The 21,850-nt window shown below is 41.9% G+C and overlaps 3 long non-coding RNA genes across 11 annotated transcripts in view; 2 read left to right on the top strand and 1 right to left on the bottom strand.

Annotated features, from left to right (window-relative positions):
- The window catches only part of LOC140625543 (uncharacterized), a 62,023-nt gene that overhangs the window by 21,127 nt on the left and 19,046 nt on the right, over positions 1-21,850 (top strand). The gene's annotated exons all lie outside the window — the stretch shown is intronic.
- Positions 5-2,733, top strand: LOC140625549 (uncharacterized). Its single transcript, XR_012024903.1, has 3 exons — positions 5-141; positions 736-914; positions 2,484-2,733. It is a non-coding gene; the product is annotated as an uncharacterized lncRNA (long non-coding RNA).
- Positions 568-14,705, bottom strand: LOC140625544 (uncharacterized). 5 transcript variants are annotated; one of them, XR_012024895.1, is made up of 5 exons: positions 13,353-14,705; positions 11,365-11,493; positions 10,424-10,506; positions 2,477-2,573; positions 568-2,023 (listed from the first exon to the last, which is right to left on the bottom strand). It is a non-coding gene; the product is annotated as an uncharacterized lncRNA (long non-coding RNA). The 5 variants fall into 5 exon arrangements; XR_012024897.1 differs by having other exon boundaries at positions 568-844; positions 1,390-2,573; XR_012024898.1 differs by having other exon boundaries at positions 568-2,573; positions 13,359-14,705.

Here is a 21,850-nt window from a genome sequence, read left to right on the forward strand (position 1 = left end):
AGAAGGAGAAGGAGGAAAAGGAGAAGGAGGAGGAGGAAGAAGAGAAGGTCCCATTGAGACACCATAACAAACACCGCAGGGGATAAGCAGGGGATTGTGCACCTTGTCTGAACACTTGCTTTGAGCCAGGCGATGTTCTAGGTGAGTAAGGGGGGCACACTGTGGAGTGCAGGAAGATATGAAACAATTTAGATATTTATACATCCTGAGATGCTCTCTGAAGGAAACACAGAGTGTGTAAGACACAAAACTCAAGGTGGGTGGTAGGGCTTCTCTTCGCCATGGTGATTTTGAGTTGGGTGAAGAAAAGAAAGTAGCCCTGTGAAGATTGGGGAGGGGTTTTCCCTGCAGAGGGAGTAGAGATCACAAAGGCCAGGAGGAACCCAGGCAGGATGACGGCTAGGTTATCCTTCCTGGAGCCTCTCGGGGAGGGGAGCAGGAATGTGTATGTCAGGGTGGGGCACACAGTGACTGACATGGAGAACAGTCACCCAGCACCCTCTCCGGAGGGCTACTTTTAGCTACCTCTACTAGTCAGCTGCTTCAGGCTGGAAGTAATAGGAAGCCTAACTAGGGGTAGATTAATTATAGAAATCTAAAAGTTTTTTTTTTTTTTAATCAAACAATCTGAAAATTGGCAACTCCGTCAGCACAGCAACTCAATGATATCATCAAGTTCCTGGGACTTTTCTTTTCATGTTTTTTCCTTACGATGTCATTCTCTCCTGGCTGCAGGGTAGATGGTAAGCTCCGTGTTCTCGCAGAGCAGCAGACCAAGCAGGAAAGAGATTGCATCCTCTGAAGGCTGCTGAAACAGGGCTGACTAGATGTCAGCATCCCTAGACTAAGAAGGACCAGAGGGTGTGAGCTCAGGCATGGCCCTATCTGCGCCCAGCACAGAAGCTGTGCCCCAGGTTAGCCCAGATCGTCTTAGGAGAGAAAACTCATGGAATAACTGAAGGGGGAGTGGGGGGTGTCCCAGGGGAGCCTGTTGTCGCAAGCCCACGTGGAGGAACAGGACTGTGATCTCGGCTGAGCTTTGAGGGGGCAGGAGGAGAGGGCTGCGGAGTGCTAGAGGGGACACAGCAGTGCCTCTACCTTGGAGTGAAAGATGGAGAGCGGGCAGTGCAAGCAGAAGACACTAGTGTGCACAGGATAGAGGTGCACAGTGCAAGCTGGAGGGAGCAGGGGCAGGCTCTGGGCTGACTCCTAGCCTTTGCCCCGTACCCCATCATCTAGGAAATGGGGGTGATAGTGGTAACGTCCGCCCGTAGGGGCTTAGGATGAGTAGCCACTTAGTTCCTTTGAAAGCACACCGAGCAATCTCGGCACACAGCAATCGGTAAGCAAAGGATGGCTCTGGATTTACTGTTATTCTCTGCCACTCACCTCTTCTGGGGTCAGATCATCCTGCATTTATTTGTAGAGCGGACATCTGCTTTACAGACCACAAGGCATCTTCACTTGTGCTCCCTCATGGGCTCCTCTTTACAGCACCTTGGGGCCCTAAGCCTGGAAAACCTTGAGGCGGTGGCAGGGCTGTAGCACTCAAGAGCCTTGAGAGGGGCTGCCCTCTGCTCCTTTCAGGAGCCGCTCCCTCCAGGGGGGCATGTGGAGGAGAGCACTCGGTATGCCTGGGCTCGAGCTGCTCAATGCAGCAGCAGCATTTTTTTTTTTTCTGTTCATGAGGTCAGGAGCGTTCTTGGCATCGCCTTAGCTGCTCCTCAGTGTGCCCGGGAGGCTGGGGTGGGGCGTAGGGGGTGGAGGGGAGAGAGGTGTGAATGGAGAAGCACGACCTTTTCATTTCTTTCCTCACCAGCGGCAGCATTCACTGCCTCCAGAATCTGGGCATCTGTGGGAGAGCTGAACTCTGTTTTATGAGACGATCTTTTTTTCTTTTTCCCCCTTCTTCTTCTTCTTTTTTTTCTTTTTTTTTCTTTTCCCATCAACACTTGTCAGGGATTCAAGGCAAAAAGCCTGGCAAAGGCCTGTGCTTCTGCACCAGCTCAGGCAAAAGATGGGTCTAAACAGGGAACAGAGAGAGGCATTGTTCCAAACACTGCAGAGTGGGAAAAGTAGGTCAGGGAAGAAAATGCAGGTTTGACAGAGCTGGGAATTGAACTTGTCACCTCAGAGCTCATTGGTGTAGAAAGTGAACAGCCAGCAAGGGACCGGGGAGTAACTGCAGTCTGCTGCCAGGCTAGGGGCAGACACACGCTGTGAACAGCCGCCTGCGTGATGGTCATTGCCTCCTTCCAGGGCCAAACGCTGCCATCCTCCCTCCTGCCCCACACTCAAAACCCCTACCCTGGGAAACTCAACCAAGTGATGATTCTAGACGGGAAGAGCAGCTGAGACTGTCTCTGGAGAGAGTGCCAGGCGGCAGCTTCCCAGCCACCAGCTGCATTTGCAGGACTGGGAATTGAGACAACCCCCCTCCACCCCCAGACGAGGCTCTAATTACAATCAACATCACCTTCTAGGAAACTTCTGGGTGGATGGCTACCAGCAGAGAAAAGCTTTCTCCTCACTACCCTCCGGTTGGTACTGGAGCCAGGGGTTCTGGCTGTAGCCTGGGAAGAGGAAAAAATACCTCAATCAACATGCCCAAACCTTGGTAATCCTCCTACTTTCTCCCAGAGTCAAGGTATTGAGCTATTTTGGATGAAGGGTGCTTTCTCCTTGACTCTTATATCACTGCATTTGGAAATATCTCCAATTTCTTGCTCTGGACATGCTTTTTTTTTTTTTTTTTTTTTTTTAGAGGGAGAGAGAGCACGAGTGGGGTGAGGGAGGGGCAGAGGCAGAGGGAGAAGCAGGCTCCCCAGTGAGCAGGGAGCCCAGTGAGGGGCTCAATCCCAGGACCCTAAGATCATGACCAGAGCTGAAAGCAGACACTCAACCGATTAAGCCAGCCAGGCACCTCTGGACACAGCTTTTGCCTCATAAACGCCCCCTCCTCCTTGTGGGTCTCAGACACCTTTCTGTAGCAATAAGAGTGGCTTAGGATCGGTCTCAGACCGCCTGCTACACCATTGGCACCAAGAAATGCAAGTTCACTGGATATTCCAACGGACACTTGGATCTGAAAGAAACGTGTAGCTACAGACCACAAACCTCTGTGGCCACCACTCATTCCCAGACTTTTTGTTGTAATTAATGACTTGTTTTCCCTCTCTGTGAAGTGGGGATAGCAGTGGGAATAACACCACTTATTTAAAATGGGAAGACTGTTAGACAGGATCTAAACACTCAGATTCCATTTCTGCCAGCTATTCATCTAGTGACTTTAGGCTATTTGTTGAAATTTATCACCTCAGGTTTCTCAGCTATAAAATGGGAATGATATAATTTATAACAGAGTTGTAAGGTTTCAACCAAACATAAATGAATTTCACATGTGAAAGCACCTTTCCCAGCCTTGGTGCCTAGAGGATGCTTAATCCAATGTTTGCTTCCTTCTTTCCCCATTGTTGATAATACTGAATTTCTGGAGGATGTGTTTGAAGTTAGATATACTGAAGACTAGTTTTTAAAAAAGGGAACAGGGGTGCCTGGGGGGCTCAGTCAGTTAAGCATCTGCCTTTGGCTCAGGTCATGATCCTGGGGTCCTGGGATCAGCCCTGCCTCAGGCTCCTTGCTCAGTGGGGAACCTGCTTCTCCCTCTCCCTCTGCTCTTCCCCTTGCTTGTGCTCTCCGGTACTCTCTCTCTGTTGAATAAATAAATAAAATCTTAAAAAAGTAAATTAAAAAATGGAACAGAGAACAGGATATGTCTTGACATCCAGACCTGTGGTGTTCAATAGCATAGCCACTTGCTGCACGTGACCATTTAAATTTAAAATAATTAAAATGAAAATGAAAAACCACAGGTCCTCAGTCACACTAGCCACAGTTCAAGTGTTCAATGGCTACATGTGGCTAGTGGCTGCCATATTGGACAATGCAAATGAAGAACATTTCCATCATTGCAGAAAGTTCTGTTGGACAATGTTGAAAGAATTCTTATAGAAATTACTTTGGCAGCCCGGGTGGCTCAGCGGTTTAGTGCCGCCTCCGGCCCAGGGTGTGATCCTAGAGACCTGAGATGGAGTCCCACGTCGGGGTCCCTGCATGGAGCCTGCTTCTCCCTCTGTCTCTGCCTCAACCTCTCTGTGTCTCTCATGAATAAATAATTTTTAAAAATCTTAAAAAAAAAGAAATTACTTGATCATAATGTTCTTTACCAAAAGAACAAGTTTCTTAAGGCAAAACCTAGATGTATTTTTGCCTTGGAGTATATAATCTTCTTTCAGTGGCATATCCTTTAAGACCCACAGTATTTCTTTCTTTAAAAAATTTTTTTTCATCATGATAAGGGTATTCTTTAATCCCTACCCCCTCTCCCCCACTCCCCTACCCACCTCCCCTCTGATAACCATCAGTCTGTTCTCTATGGTAAAGAGTCTGTTTCTTGCTGTTCCTCTTTCTTTTTTCCTTTGCTTATTTGTTTTGTTTCTTAAATTCCACATCGGAGTGAAATCATGTGGTATTTGTCTTTCTCTGGCTTATTTTGCTTGGTAGCTTCATCAATGTTGTTGCAAATGACAAGATTTCATTCTTTTTTAGGACTGAATAATTTTCCATTGTGGATATATAGATAGATAGATATAGATATATAATTCTATATCTATATATATCACCTCTTCTTTATCCATTCATCAATCTGTAGACCCTTGGGCTGAGTTTGGTTATTGTAAATAATGCTGCAGTAAATGTAGGGGTGCTTGTATCCCTTTGAATTAGTGGTTTTGTATTTTTGGGTAAATACCAGGTAGTGTGATTACTGGATCATAGAGAGGTTCTAGTTTTAACTTTAGGTTCTAATTTTAACTTCCTCAGTTTTAACTGAGGAACCCCCATGCTGTTTCCCACAGTGGCTGCACCAGTTTGCACTCCCACCAACAGTCACAAGTGTTCCTTTCTCTCCACATCCTCACCAACACCTGTTGCTTCTTGTATTTTTGATTTTAGCCCTTCAGAACAGGTGTGAGGTGATACTTCACTGTGGTTTTGATTTGCATATCCCTGTGATGAGTGACATGGAGCATCTTTTCAGTTGTCTGTTGGCCATCTCCTCCCGCCAAGCTCATCAGACAGAAAGATGTAGAAGAAGGAAAATGGAGTTTTCATAATGTGCTTCCCTATATGGCTTTGTGCCTGGGAAGTGAGGGAGAAATGCCACTACACTCTAATTGTACTGTGGGGCAGAAGAGGTGACTTTAAAGCAGATAAGAATCCTAATTCTTCGGCCTTCCAAGAGCTGACTCAGAAAGGAGGATTTTGGGGCCCAGGGTGAAAGAGGTTGTTGTTGCCGATGTGATAATGTGAATAAGGAAGTTGGAAAAAAAGAATAAAACAAAATTAGTGTGAAACTAGGAAGAGGGATATTTTGTAAACTCTAAGCTGCTTTGGCCTCTGGCTATCCGTATTAGTATAAAAACTTTTTGGTGGTCATTTTCCACCCCAAGGACCCAAGTGCCCCAAGGACCTGTGACTTCAAGTTTCCATATGACACCCCTTCCCTTGAGGCGGTGAGCATGAGTTATCCAACTGCTCTCACTTTCTGTGATCCAAATAGAGCAGAAGAAGTTTCCTGGAGGGATTAAAATGCACACCTGAATGACTCTAGCCAGCTCCAGCCTGGAGAGAAGCAGGAGTCAGGGTGATGGGGGTGGGGAAGCATGAAATAAGTCAAGGTTAATTCAGCATGTGAGGGAAGTTTGAATTATTCATTTTCTGACCCTGTACCAGGGACTTCTTCCTGCAGTCTGTTACAGTCTCTTTTGGGGCACTCTAGTCACACAGATTTCTCAGCCACCTTTAACAACCATGCCTTGTCTTCTAGTGTTCAGCAAAGGGATGGCCAACCCAGGGCTCTGGTGCCCCTAGCAGTCTGGAAGCTGCCTTTTAGGGGCCCGAGGATGTGGCCTGGCTGGAGGGAGGCAGGGGCAGCCACTTAGCACTTGGTTCCCATTTGGGCTGAGCGGTCAGCAAGGGTAAGAAGGGAGATTAAAAGCAAGAAGTGAGAAAAGCATCTGAGTGTTCGGAGGAGGGTGGGAAGGAGGAGGAGGTTTCATGGAAGATGTGTGATTTGGTTTCCTTACGTCACCGGAGCTCTTTTGTCTTTCCATGACATTTCCAGTGGGAAGTTCAGCCAAAGGAGAGACAAAATCCAGCCGAAGCTTTACTGACTGAAGCAAGCAGGGACCATCAGGGACAGTGGCGATGGCCCCTCAGAGCCGTGGGCCTTGGCTAGCCAGTTCTTGCCCCCAGGGGCTCTTTCTCACGTCTTGCTGTTCCTCAAAGTATGCGTCACAAAATATGCCAAGTGGTTCCAGGATCTCCGAGGTGCTTTGGCTGGCATTTTATTTAACTTGTGACATTTTTGCCTGTTCCTCTTCGAGTGGGCGTCACTACCACCCAAGCCTGCAGTTGTCGCTGAATATAAAATCCTGTCCAGTTATCCCTTGGTTCTGATCGTGCCCCCGGGGCCCCCGCTCCCAACCTGGCTGCGAGAGCTCAGTGTGGATGAGGCACCCATGCAAGGCTCCAGACCGGCCTTTCAGGAGCAGAAACTGAGGAAGGTCCACGAGCAGACTGCACTCGGGAGCTCCAGATTGGAACCTCTTCTCTCTGGTTGAGCCTAACTCCAAAGCCATTTAAAATAGAGATCACAGGCTCAAATGCCTCCAGGGTCCAGGCAGAAGGAAGTGGGTCAAGGAAATGAGTGAAGCGGGGTTGAGAGGACAGCGGTAGGGAGTGGTGAGGACTGCGGTAACTAGCAGAGCATAAGGTGGGTGGACGTAGGAGGAAACCGGCGGGCTGGTCATACAGGAAGGCCAGGCCAACATTTTCCGACTTGCCAGTGTTTTGTGAAGTCTTCAGATTTTAAAATGCTGGCCCAAAGTCAGGCCAAGCAAAAATCATCCTTGGGCCAGATTCAGCCAGTGGGACGCCAGTGTGCAAACCACGATTTGGACTCATGTGTGACAAGGCTGCTTCAAGTACACTGATTTGCACAAATTATTTGTTTCATGGCTCCTGAAAGCTCCCCTAAAGGGCACTGGTATCAGATAAGGCCAAGGAGTGAGCACCATATTCCTCTTCATGTGAAGCTGTTTTGCTAAGTGGCTTTTCCCAGCCCTCAGCTGTAGAGCTCCCTACCCTGTTCCAAGCATGGCCTGGTCCTTCTTGGGGACTGGAAATTGTGCTCTCGCTCCTCTTCCAGCTAATTGCTTTAATGCATCCTGAATGTATCTACGCTGCCGCCCCTAGCCACTGGGTCATCACTTATTCACAGGCCTAAAGTCCCTTAAGCAGCCTCCCGCTGGCCCTCACGCGGCAGGGGATTAATGTAGTCTGGTTGGTGAGTCAAAAAGAAAGATGACATCATTTTCATGTCAGGAATGAGGATGTGTGTTTGTGTATGTAAGGGTTATGGAGCGCGAAGAGAGGAAAACCAAGGCTACTTCTCTTATAAACTGGCACGGAGCTCCCTCCACCCCCTTCTTTTGCTTTCAATCCAATCTGGCTTCTCCCAAGTGAGTTATTAATATGGGACACAGCCTGGCTTCCTCCCTTCTGTCTCCTCATATAAATCCAACTAATTAATTTAGTTTAACAAGAGGAATCTTTCTCTATCTCTTCCAATCTTCGTCGTTCAGCTTAGATTCTCTTAACTCAAACACACAACACACAACTTTAATAACCACACCTAGACCCTTATCTGTATCATCATGAGATCCACTGTCACAAACTGGGGGGATAGGAATCTTACAATAAAGGGACTTTAGAATGAGAAGATGGGTCAGCTATCAGGTAAAGGCTGGAATTCACATTCTGTCTGGTCCAATGAATGAAAGGAAAATGGAAAGAATCGTGCATGTGCTGGAAATCCAACAATCTGAAGAGATGTACAAATGGGTTTTGGAAAGCTCCACTACATTGAGTTTATTCAATACCGTAGAACAGCGGCATAGGAAGGCCTCCTCCCAAACAATTAGTTAAATCGTGTGTCTCTTTCTGTGTATGAATGGAAAACCCTACCCAAATATGCTATTTATTGCCAGTCTAGAAAATTACCCCCTCCCTCTGCCCACCCCTCCAAAACCTGAAACAATCAGGGCTGTGTTGGTTTCAGCATTGCTCTGTTTTATGTAATGGAGGCAGCACCCACAAGCTGAATAAGGTAAGGGACATTCAGGTCAGAGGGCAGAGGTGAGGGCAAAGCAAGAGTAAATGGGAGCTCTCCTGTTCTCATCCAAGGCAGAAAGGTGTGGGACGGATTTCCCATGTGAATGAGGACTGGTGGAACTTCCCAGATCATTCCTTAGAGCTCCTTTAATTCTTTCCTTGGTGCTGCTAGGGATTTTCTTTCTTTGTGGAAAGTGTCAATGCTTGTCTTTCAAAAGCCAAAAAAAAAAGTAAAAAAAAAAAAAAATAGAGGATTTGCAAAAACAAGCGCCATGCTGCCCATTTGCACGCTGGTGCAGAGAGAGGAGTCAGGAACTGCTAATGAATGTACCAGCTGTGTGTGGAAAATCAGCCAAGCTTGGGCTTTGGGCTTTCATTTCTCTGCGGAGATCCTTATTCTAGACTGCCCGTGAGAAACATGAGCATGGCTTCAAGCACAACCCGAATAAAGAGCAAAGGTAATGAAGGTGAGGCTATCCTGGAATATTAGCTGAAAATGAACCCTTGTCTTGAGGAAAAGCAGCTCTAATTCTGTTACTCCTTTCGGATTTGGTAACAATTTAAATACAGGCAAAATCTTTCTCTTTTTAGGACCCGAGACTTTTTAATTCCACTTTCTTAGATTTGAGGACTGGAAAACTTGGTTACTTTTTTTAGGTATGTTTCTCTGTCTCTCTCTTCTCTGTCTCTCTGTCTCTGTCTCTTTTCCTCCCTCTCTTCCTCATTCCCCATCCTCCTTCCCTATATCTTCCCTGTCTTCTTATCCCTCCATTTCTTTTTTTTTCTCTTCCTCCTCTTTTTTTCTCTAGACTTATTGAGGTGTAATTGACAAGATTATAATATATTGAAGGTGTGCAACATGATGATTTGCTATACATATACATTGTGAAGCAATTCCCACCATTGAGTTAATTGACACATCCATCACCTTACATATTTACCTTTCTTTTAGAAAGCACTCTTAAATTCTACTCTCTTAGCAAATTTCAATTACACAATACAGTCTTATCAACTGTAATCATCATGTTATACATTAGATCTTCAGACCTATTCCTTTTAGAACTGAAGGTTTGTGCCCTTTCACCAGCCTCTCCCTAGGTCATTCCTCACATGGTACTAGCCCACCCCAGGCCTTGGCAACCACAATTCTACTCTCTCTGTTTCTACGAGTTCAATTTTTTAAAATTTTTCATTCTTTTTATGTTCTACAACTGAATGATACCATGTAGTATTTGTTTTTCTCTGTCTGGCTTATTACACTTAGCATAATGCCCTCCAGTTTCATCCATGGCACAAATGACAAAATTTCCTTTTTTTTAAACCGCTGAATAATATTCAATTGTATATATATGTTTCATACTCTTTTTCCATTCATAGGTCGACTGACACTTGGGCTGTTTCTACACCTTGGCTATTGTGAATAGTGCTGCAGCTGACATGGGAGCAGAGATCTCTTTGAGATAGTGATTCTGTTTCCTTTTGAGATATACCCAGACATGGAATTGCTGAATCATATGGTAGTTTTATTTTGAATTTCTTGAGGAACTCCATACTGCTTTCCATAGTGGCTGCACCAGTTTGCATTCCTACCAGCAGTGTGCCAGCATCTCCTTTCTCTATGTCTTTGATTTGCTTTTCCCTGATGATCATAGTGAAGTTAAACACCTTTTAATGTACCTGTTGGCTATTTTCATGTCTTTTTTGGAAAAATGTCTTCTCAGATCCTTTGCCTTTTTTTTAATGGGTTGTTGGTGGTTTTGTTTTATTTTGTTTAGTTTTGCCATTGAATTGTATGAGTTTCTTACATATTCTGGATATATATATTTTTGGATATATATATTTTGGATATTACCCCTTATCTATTGGATATGTGGTTTGCAAATATTCCCTCCCATTCCATAGGTTATCTTTCCCTTTGCTGACAGTTTCTTTTGCTGCACGGAAACTTTTCAGTTTGATAGAGTACCACATATTTATTTTTGCTTTGGTTGCCTTTGCTTTGGTTTCAAATCCAAACAAATATTGGCCAAGATCAATGTCATGGAGTTTACCAATTGTTTTATTCTAAGAGTTTTATGGTTTAAGGTCTTACATTCAAGTCCATTTCGAGTTGATTTTTGTGTATGGTGGAAGATGGGGGTTTAGTTTCATTTATTCTTCCTTTTTAATTTGCAAATGGCATACCTACTTTTTGATTGGAGTGGATCAAAATCCTACTGTGTATGAACTTAGGGTTGACGCAATCTTGAGTATGTCCATAGTCGTATGCATCTGTGGAATGAAAAATATAATTCATCCCTTGTGGAGATCTCCTGCACATTCATTTCTATAATAATGCTAGCCACTGTTTATTGAGCACTTAGTATGCGCAAGGCACTGTACTAAGAGCTTTGCATATACTTTTTCATTTAGTGCAATTACTAAAACTAGGAAGAAGTGGAACATCTCCTTTCTGCATTCCAGTAATCTTTTTTATAAAAAAGATTTTATTTATTTATTTATTCATGAGAGAGGCACAGACATAAGCAGGGGGAGAAGCAGGTCCCTCGAAAGGAGCCTGGTGCAGGACTTGATCCTGGGATTCCGGGATCACGCCCTGAGCTGAAGGCAGATGCTCAACAGCTGAGCCACCCAGGCATCCTTCTGCATTCCAGTAATTCTTTATTAATGGCTTTCTTCATAGACAGGATTTATGCCACAGTGCCCAGCCTAAACCTGCATGGTGACTGTTGCTGAGGACAAAATTGTTTTAGCGTGTAAATATTATTCTTATTCTAGAGAAGAGGTGGAAAGAATATTTTTCAAAGCAGTGAGCCCATGTCCATTTTGGGAAGTTTGCTCACAAGGGACTTGGATGCCTCAAAGTGGATTAACTTATTTACTCCCAAAATTTAGTCTTTGGCAAGGTACTCGATCCATTGTGCTCTAATTTCCTCATTTGTACAATGAGATTGAACTGGTATAGATAAGGGGCTTAGCACAGTGCATGGCAGACTGTAAACATCCAATGAGTGTTAGCTATTATCCTCATTGTCATTATTAAATAATCACAGCAACATGCTTATGATGGTATTTTTAGACCCATTTTACAGATGGGGAAACTAAGGCAAAAAGGACTTAACAACTCACCCAAGGTGATACAGCCAGTCAGTTATTGGAGGCAATAATTCTCATCCCACGTCACTCTCATTACAGCTAAAATTCGATGTTGCCACTCATTATAGGAATACAATTTCTTCCTCCTATAGGAAATGTGAGCTGTGAAACAAGCACAGAATGTCCTGAAGAGTGGACACACGTCACATGAGAAGCATTTTCGATCCCTCTGGTAGAGAGGGAGTGCTTAATTACCATGTGCCACTGCTGTTAACCTCTGCAAATAAGTCTAATTATCGCAGATTAATGAACAGAGCTTAGGCACATCTAAAGGGGCTTTGCTGAGGGGTTTTCATTTCTGCATTTCATTATCTCCATAAACGCTGTTGTTCCCCATGCACACGGTTATGGAACTTTTATTATTTTTTTAGCTGCGCTCTGTGGAATACCAACAACAGTGCCTGCGAAATAGCTCAGGGCAGGGATGGCTTTCCAGGAAATCTTCAGGAAGCCTGCAAGTTGGGTGGCTGCTGCTTCGCTGTTTACTGACGCATCATGCCACATTGGTTCATAGGGAATAAAGCTTAGACGGTTGCCAAGGAAACAGGCTGAGATTTTTGAAATATCTGAAACCATGGTGAAATTTCCAGGAAAAATCAATGTCTTAGTCAAGAGTCAGGTTAAGCCTTCTCTGCATCAGGGTGAGTAGCGACAATGCAAATACAGCTTGAAAGATTCATTCCTGTGTGCACCATGACTTAAAACCGCACGTTCCATGTTGTGATTCTCAGAGAATGTTTTCTACAAATAGAAGTAACCATGTTGGCAGGCCTCATATTGGGAAGTGGCCATCATGCTGGTCCTTAGAGCAGGGCTGAGCCTGGCAGCCGCCTCTGAATGTGCCTGTGAGCACAGACAGGCCCTGGTGAGGACCTTGGGAATCCCAATGTCATATCGTGGCAAGAAAGCAAGCTGGCAGTTAGCCAAGGGCCTCAGCCATGCAGAGGCTGGGACCTAAGGAAGGTCTTGGGCACAATCCACCAGACATGTATCATTAATAAATGATTAGATTTGCAAATCTTGTCAGTAGAGATTGCTATCACAGAATTAATGAAATAAATAATGAAACATTTCCAGTGTTTCTGGCTGGCTTTCAGAGCAGAGTAGATCTCTGCCTTTGTTGCAATTTATGGCTGTCTCTTTGATCAACTCCTGGGGAGTTCAAGGAACGATTTTCCTGCTTCCAACACCCGCCTTCGGCTTTTAGGTTTGCCTTTTTTTTTTTTTTTAAACTTGACTTTTCATATCATTTTGTACTTCAAACACAAAGGTTCCCCAGGATAATTTCAGATAAAGAAACCCAACAGGGTGAATAATCTGCAGTGAAGAAAATCTGAATCGCACTTGAAGAAACAACCCATTTGACACTGGGTTAGGAATGGGGTAGGGGAGGGATTTTGCTTACAAACGAACACAAAAAAGTTCACAATTTTATTTGAATGTCTCCATTTTGCACTGTCTAAAGCCGAGAGCATTTCCTGATCCAGAAGCAAGCTAAGATGCCACCCAGTGTGGATTACCCAGCAGGCAGACAAAGCATATGTTCAGGACATTAGCCGTGCCAGGGTAGCTCACATTTCTTTTGTTAAAAAAGAAAAAAAACAGATATTTCATATCCCCAAAAAAGTATCAAAATAGCCATGAAGAAATCAGATCCTTGTTGGGTTTCTTTATACTTGTTTTCTGACTCAGTGCCATTTTGATGTGAATTCCCGTTCCGGATTAGGAGGGGATGGAGCCCCAACACTCATTCACTGTATGGGACCTTTAAAGGGCTTCCTGGGATGGAATTTCATCCTTGACTCATAGAGGTCATAAGGCGATACAGCCATTATCCCTACCTTTGACACTTTGGGTAATCTTTTAGAGATGCATACTATATTACCCTAATATTGATACTATAAATAGATTTTCAGTTTTCTCCCTCTGCAAACCCACCCAGCACATTAATGGGCACATACACTCACTGTTTCTTGGAAATCATAGTGAGTCCAAAGGTTGGGGTTCTGATGGATTGCTTGCTCCTGGACTTAACTTCTTGAGAGCTGCCATTGTGTTCTTTTTTAGTTTTTGCTATTGGGAAAGTTACAATGGAACAAAGTTCAGATCTATCCAATTTTTAACGATTCAATTTAAGATATACCTATGAGTATCTTTATCTTTTCTAGTGTCATCCTGTAGCATGGTAATTCCATTGGCAAAACCCACTGGATGTTTCCTGTCTACATGGTTTAGATAATTTCTTTTGTAATCAGATACCTTCCCTGTAGAGAAAACTTTGAAAAATTAGTGGGTTGTTCAGCTAAGGAAATAAAATTAATACTAAAATTACAAGGATCAGAACAAAGCAAGCAAGAAAAACTCCCCTTTGGGCTCATAAAGGGGGTGTAAGGGCCTGCCTATAGGGGGATAAGTATTTTTATGCTATAGTTTTATGATACCTCTTTTGACATATCTCCCACAGTTGGCCAGTTGTTTAATGGGAGTATAGATACAGTTGGTTCCACTCTGCAAGATGAAAATGAGATTTTATTGTTATCAAAATATTTCTGCATTTCTTTGATTCTAAGATGCAGCATTTTTTCATAATTTCATATGATTTCTGACATCAGGAGGCGTATCAAAATCATCATCAGCCTGGCCACAATTGTGATGTGGCTGTCAATACTATGTACATGGCCATTAATATTTTCAGAATGGGTGCCAGCTATTGCAAAGGAAGTCCTGGAGGCAATAAGAAGCATTGCATCACTGACATGGTGTTGGGTGGAAAAACGTGGACATTGATGACACTGGGTCAGAAATAAAACCACAGCTTGCAAAACTGTGATTGGCAAAGCAGACAAATTATACAAACCATGATATGCACAGCAAACCAAGCTTAAAGTATTTTAACACCAGCTTGTTCTGACCCATTCACACCAAGATAAGATCACTGGCTTCCAGCACCTCATCTTATTGCAAAAATTCTGACCTATTCCCTCTCACTTACTACCTTCTGCCCCAACTACCCTATGATTACTGTGGACTTCCCTGACTCCCCTTTTGAAAGCACTGCTAAGACTCTATCAAGATGGTACTTTCTCTTGCTCAGCAAGTTTAATAAACCCAGTTTTGTGTGATCAGCAATGTTCCATGGTGGTCTTGGTACAGAGCTCTGATAATTCAAAAAGAGATTCAGTAGAATCAGGCTCTAATGCTGCAAAGTTTTAGTACTACATTAAAGTATTTATTTAACTTACATTTCCCCTTTAACATATGTACAATAGTGATATATGATAAAATACATATCTAATAAGTTTAAAAGAACTTTGAAATGGTATAAAATGAAAAACTGCAAAAAAGTGTTGTATTATAATTTATTGGCACCAATTTTTCTTTTTTAGTGGCACATAAAATAATGGTGTACTGTACAATGGATGACACTTTGCATTTGATGATATATGGTAATAAAAGCTGGCTAACTTTTACTGGACATTTCTCATGAGCCATGCACTGTGCTAAGTGCTCTACCTGCATGGACTCATTTAATTCTCAGAGCATTGCTAGGAAGTAGGTCATATGATTATCCTCATTTTCTAGATATATAAACTGAGGTATGGAGATGGTCCATGGCTACCTTGAAATAGCTAGCTAATAGCTGGAGGAGTTAGGGCTCAGGTCCAGATAATGTGCTTTTGCTGGACTAGGATACATGGGGAGAAATGGGGCACACAGCACTATTTTCTTAAAACTGGCAGAAAGCATTAATTAAGATGATAGTACTTGCACAAGGCATGTACTAAATTTTAGGATTTGGGCTTTTAAGGGTAATACATTAACCAGTTCTATAGTGCTCCTGGAAGTGAAATTGTTTCCCTTGGGTATTTCAGAAAAGGCGCATTCAGAACCTAAAATATTTGCCAGTTTATTTCTTCCAAAAAAGAGAGTTCCTTGGTGTTCAAAGCCATATATCAGGGTTAAAAAACAAGCAACCAAATAAAAACAAACCTAGCACTAGGGTCATCCATTTAAGTCACTGCTTGACAGCTGTTCTGGGAATGGCTGTTGCCACGGGTTACTGCAGAGCACTCAGCATCTCAGCCTTACCCATCACTTCTAGCCTGGGCTCTTGTGTCTCTGGAGAGATGACCCTTCCCTCCTTTCCCCACCCCCACCTTGGTGGTTTATATTAAAGATTGTTTTTTTCCTTTGAAAGAGAAATGAAATAATAATATGCTGAAAATTCCCTAGATGTTGCCTAGGGTATTCTCTGTCTTTGATGCTTTTGTTGCCCTGTTTTTCCTTGTAGATCACAGCATCAGCACTGCTTTTTCTATAAACCTCAACACAGGGTTCCAACCTGCTGCCTTCTGCAGGTGGAGCTACAATCAGGCATTGTGTATCAATGAATGTACCATCCTATATGTCACTCAATTAATATGTTCTTAATTGGATTCTTCAAATAGTTGGCCATGACAGTGTGTTTTCAGGACTTTTGTTGTCTTTGTTCTTGTTTTCCTTTTTTTCCCCTTTCAAATCCACCCCTCTTATCCTGTCAATGCATTCACATATCCTTTGGACCAAGAGATTTGACCAAGACGCACTGAATTCCCTCCTACCTCCTACTTCCTATTCTTTACACACCGAAGGTTTCAGAAATCCATTAAAATGCCATTTCATACTTACTTTTCTGCTTTAGGAAAGGGGGGAATTAAGGCAGGACATCTTATTTAGGTAGTGCTATTTACTGGAAATATGTATGCAAAATACCAGCATTACATAGCACCTACTAGTCTAATTATATTCAATGTTAATGGCCACGAAAAGCCTTCAAAATCTTGAAACATATTTGTCCTCTATTAACATACAAAAAAGATAATTTGTGGGAAGTACTTCAAGATTCTTGCAAGAAATTTAGGATACTAACATTCCTTTGTTTCAGGTATTGGATGATGTTTAAGAACCATAGCTTCCACCGATGCTTTGGGTCAAATCAAGCCTCGTTAAATATGCCGTAGGCTTCTCTGACATTTTATAAAAAGGAATTTGCTACCCATTACACTTTTTTTCCTTTGCCTTTTCTTCCCATCACCTGCTCCCCCACCATTACTTTCTAGTCAACACATGCCCCTTTTCTATGGTTTGCTTATAGATTATTAAGAAAAAAGATGTAAACTCACAGGGAGGATTAAGGTAGACACAGCTGGTGTCAACGAAAACAGAGAGAGATGAAAGAGTATTGAGTCCGTCTGAATGGACAGCCCATGGGGTTTTCTTGTGACTCATCCTTGACCTTTACCCTCCCAAATCATGCCTGAGGCAAGTAAACAGCTTTTCAAAGCAGACTACCTTCTGGGACACTTCGTACATTTTCATTTTAATCTCTTTGCAAAGTGGTCAAAAATAAATGTCCCTATGAAGAGAAGTACTACTGACAAAAGTTGAATTTGAAATGACACGGAATCACTCTGCTACCTATCACACAGAGAGTCCTAAACTGCTTAGCGGTTTATTCCAAATGAAAAGGAAAGGAAATAGTCTTCAATGAGTGTTTTAAACATCTCCATATGATTCAAAATAGTTACATGGGCCTTTGAAAATATTGCCTGGAGGCATTATGGGTGATTTAAGTTTTTCTTTGTATTTTGCAGATTATCTATAATGAGTAGGCATTACTTCTTATAATCCACAAAAAGACTTTCAACAGAAATGGAATTACAGTACAGATTTTTAAAATATGAAAATACCACCCAATGAGTTATTTTTTTATAAATGACGGGAATCAAGAAAACCATTTAATAATGTAGATAAAGTGTCATATGCTGAATATGTATTTTCTGGTATACAAGGGGAGCTAAAGGTGGACTGAAATATTTCTAAGTAACCAGGTAAATATTATCTTCCAGATCAAACAGCTACTCTGCCTTTGTGTATCAGCCCAAATAGAAAAGAAGAAATGTTTCTATCTATCATTGTCATTAGATGCACTTAGCTGTATGAAAGGAAACATAACACCCTCAAATTATTTAACTTATAAGATCTCACTGATGCTGCTTGATAAAAAATGGGGCTTCTGCCCACCAGAGAGATGTGTGGACAGAGGTCTACAATCATCCCTTCATCTCACTTCCAGTGATTCTTTTTTTTTTTTTTTTTTCTTTTTTGTGTGTCTGACAGTACCACTTGATTTGGGTCCCAATGTGTTAAATATTGAAAATGTGCGTAAGGTGGTTAGCTAGCTCTCAGGGTCAATTCAGAGAGACAAGGAAATGGTCCTGTTCTTATGTTGTGGGAAAATGACTTCAAACAATCATGTATCCAGTGAAGTACATATTGGAAATGGAAAACATACTCAAAGAAAACAATAAAAACTTAACTTAAGGTAAAGCAAACTGTTGAGAAATCTAATAGAGAAATGTGTTCCAAGTGCTAGTTACACTAAATCCTAAACATCTAGATTTTTACAGACTCGCAAATCAAATTGCTTTATGGTTAGAGGAGCATTTAATACAGTGTGACCAGTTTAAAGTTAACATTTTGTATTCAGGATGATTAATGACACCATATTGTATTTCAATTACTACAAGATACTTCTCTGTAATAAACGATGGCAATAATATTCACATTAAGTCAATAAAAAGCATCTTCAAAGTGTGATGTATAAGTGCCATTATTATAGTATAAGTTGATCACTTCATACAATGAATTATCAACAGTGTAACAGGAAATCTCTATACCAAAGCATATATTTTCATCTCAGTGCACAGGGATTTTGGCAGAGCACTCTCATTAGTATTAATAGTAGTCAAATGAAAGTATTCGCACACAATAACAAGGGGACTATTCCTTCTTTCCCCTAGCTTTCCTATACTCTATTCTCTACGAACTGCATTTTTGTAGGTTCAAGGATGAGAAACCAACTTCTCAAAGCATTTCCAAGTCCAAAGGGAAATAGATGAGACAAGTGGCTTCATGATTTATGCTCCAGAAAACCAATAGTTGGGGAAAACAAATCCCAAATAACAGGTGTTTCTTTTCCTAGAGGTCTGTCCACTTTAGGGAGAAAGTTTGAGCACCAGGAAACTTGGAGACTCTTCTGATGGATAAATCCCTTGGGGGTCATGGCTTTTTAAGTTGTTTTGAATGGTGCCTGGTTACAGAAGTGACAGATGAGATGGCCTAGGGAGCTCAGGAAAGCAAGCACAAGGGAGAGGGTAGGAAGGTGGGTGCTTTCTTACCACCTCTTCCTGCCCTCTTGTCCCTCCCCACATGGTTTCAGCCAGGTTGGTCATCAGGAAAGAATGACTGAGGGGAGGAATCCTTAGGGTGGTGCAGGGATGGGTCCAAGGCCACTGATCTGACTTCACAGCACTTCTAATTTGGAGCTGTGCCCTGTCTAGAGTGACGGCTGCAGAAAGGAGTGAAAATCAGATGAAGGAACAAGGCACCAATGTGCGGAGATAGTGGTATTTGTCGGTAAAGCTGTCTCCTGCATGCTTGGATAGACATGTAATTGTCTGGTTGCACTTCCATAATAGTCATGCACAAATATGATCTGCATACTAAAGAGAGGACAGCATGATTTCCTTGTCTGCTTAGGTTATTTTTAAAAATTAGTTTTTTAAACAAAATTCTCTCTTGCAGACCTCATGATACCATAGGTCCAGGTAATTGCTAGTGATATAGTGGAATCAAACAATTTTTAAAAAATAACTTTAGATATAATTCCTAACTTAGTCATTAGGAAAAAACTGAGTAACTCGCATGAATGAACAGCATCAGAATAAGAAGCCCTGTTTACTCAAATATAACCTGAAGTCATCAAAGAAGAATTCCAAAGTAGACACCATTGAGAGCAATGAAAATGCCCATAAAGCAGCGATATGAGATGAATAGACTCCAGAATATAGTTAAATTAGATCTATATCAAATCAAAATTTTCTTAGAAACCTGGGTTTGCTGCACACCAATGGCTTGCCATATGACTTCTTTTACAGTCAGAAAGAGCAGGATTCCTATATTCAAATCCTGTATCTACCTATAGCCGTGGTTTGCAAGTTGTAAGTAAGTTACAAGATAACAATGAAAATATCATTAACTTTTTGGGACCTCAGATTCCTCATTTTGCCATAGAGTTGGTGCCCATTGCCCAAGATTCAGTCTTCCAGCTATGTGGAGGTCCTCAAATACTTTCTAACTTCATACTTCCTGAGTGTTCTCTTTTGTAATTCTGAATTGTCCCCCAAAATTCGAAAAAAAATGTTGTTTTGTTTGTTTATAAAATGGTGTCAAAATTCATATGATGGAAAAGCCAGATCTGAACTGACATGAGATTATTTACTGGCTCTATTTAATCCTCTATTTAGTGTGATCTGCTGTAGAAATATTAATGCACTACAATTAATATAATTGGCATATCTAAAATAGAAAATTCTGAATTCTGGAATGCATCTCTGGCTAAAGGGTTCAGATAGGGGACTCTAGGTTTATATAATGATGGTGAAGATGATAGTTCTAACAGTTTTGCTTCTCATTAGCTAGCTTCTTTCTCCTGGTTATGCTAATTGGTTCGGGGCATCTTTATCTCCCAGAGACTTCCCTATATTGTTCCTTTGCTGCCACTGTGACACAGTTTCTGAGAAGAACCTACGAACACTTACTCCTGGTTCCTGGTACTGCTCCTAGTTTTGATTTTGCCCACCCTTTGGTGCTCTGAGCCAACTGTCAGTGCCTTCTGGGAATGAGAAATTTGGCTTTATACTTGTCAAATGGATCAGGACAAAGATTTTGTTGTTCAATTTGGCTGGGAAAAACAGATGGCTTGCTTAGTAAGGATGGAAGGACATGGAGGGTTAGGACAATTCATCTCCTTATAAAATAGAATCCATTCACATACTGGTACCTTATTTATTTCTTATCTGTTATGATTCATTGTATACAAAAAAGGTTCCATTCAAACAATATGCTTTGTGGTATGAATTCCATGATCAAAAACAGGAGTACTATGGGAGGCCCATCGATGTTGTTTAGGATGGGGTTCTCTCTTTCTGGTCCCTCAACATGTGCAGTGGACTATGGTTTGTTCCTTGGTCTCTGCTCCATTAGAAGATTCTACATTTACCCACTGACATATGGCCATAGTCCAAGAAACCTTTTCCCTGTCTCCAGGGAGCTGCCTTGAGCATCTGGTGGAAAAGCCTTCCTCTGTCTTGAAGAAGGGCTTCTTCCTGAAATATTTAAGGTTGGCTGCACCTCAGTTACTACCAAGCAAGCATCAAAGATACTGAAATATTCTCAGTCCTTTCTGGGTCCAAGGTTAAATGTTTAAAGGCATTTTCTTTCAAACTTTATCACCCTATCTCCCATGTAAGATATATATATTTCGGATTGCTTCCAAAAGAAATTAACGACTGAAAAGTCAAAAGGCATTGTTCTAAGGCAATTTCACATGTAAGGTGGTCCCTTAGCTTGGAACTGAAAGTCATTCTCATTTAATTACACAAATAGGACAAAAATACATGAAAGAAGAAGTTCAAGTTGCCAATATGTATTTTACAACATAAATGACATGGGAAATAGGTGTCAACTACAAGGTTTGATGGAGAAAGGACACTCCTTTGGGTTGAATTATCAAGAAGATGTTTATGAAGGATACCGGAGTTAAAGCAGACCTTAACATTTGTGTATATTAGAAGGATGGAGATGGGATGGAGATGAAGGGGAAAAGAATGATAAGGCCTCTGAACGGTAATGGAAGGCAGCTATGCTCACCACTATACCACCAACGCTTCTGAACGGTAATGAAATGTATGGGAAGGTAACTCAGGGTCTGATAGTAAAAGGCCCTGAATGAGAGAGTATTTGTCTTATATGCTGGGAATCTCGCTTCAGTTTGGGAACAGAAGATGCCCTTGCTGTTGTTGCCTTTTTAAGTAAGAGCAATTTGAAATAGGTGTATTGAGTGAAATAAAGAGGGAAGAAATTGGTTATGCAAAACAGTTAAAAAAATAACATAAGCACTTTGCACAAATTATCTTGATCATTATAGCAACCCTGGAGGTAGTTACTTATTGTTATCACTGATTTTCAGAGGAGGCTTGGAAATGTTAAGTAACTTGTCCAAGGTCACACAGCTAGCAAGTGGCTGGTCCAGAATTTGAACTTAGATTTGTTTGCCTTCAGAGTTGAATTCTTATCTACTTTCCAATAAACCAATGAGTGTGATAATTCAGTTGTTAAGTTACAATGACCTTTATTGAAATGATAGCAGTGAGGATGGAAATGAAAGTTGGAGGTGAGAGATAATGTAAAGGAAGTATCCACAGACCTAGTGACTACGTGAGTGGCAAAGTGAGGATAGGCAGATTTGGTTTCGATGCTTTAAGCCTGGATGTTTAGGAGAATTATGGTAATATCGGTGGAAAAAGGAAGTTAGGAGGAAGCCTTGGCTGAGAGAGACAGATGATGAATTATTAAC

Source organism: Canis lupus, chromosome 36 (genome assembly GCF_048164855.1).
Source record: "Canis lupus baileyi chromosome 36, mCanLup2.hap1, whole genome shotgun sequence".
Classification (NCBI taxonomy): Eukaryota; Metazoa; Chordata; class Mammalia; order Carnivora; family Canidae; genus Canis; species Canis lupus.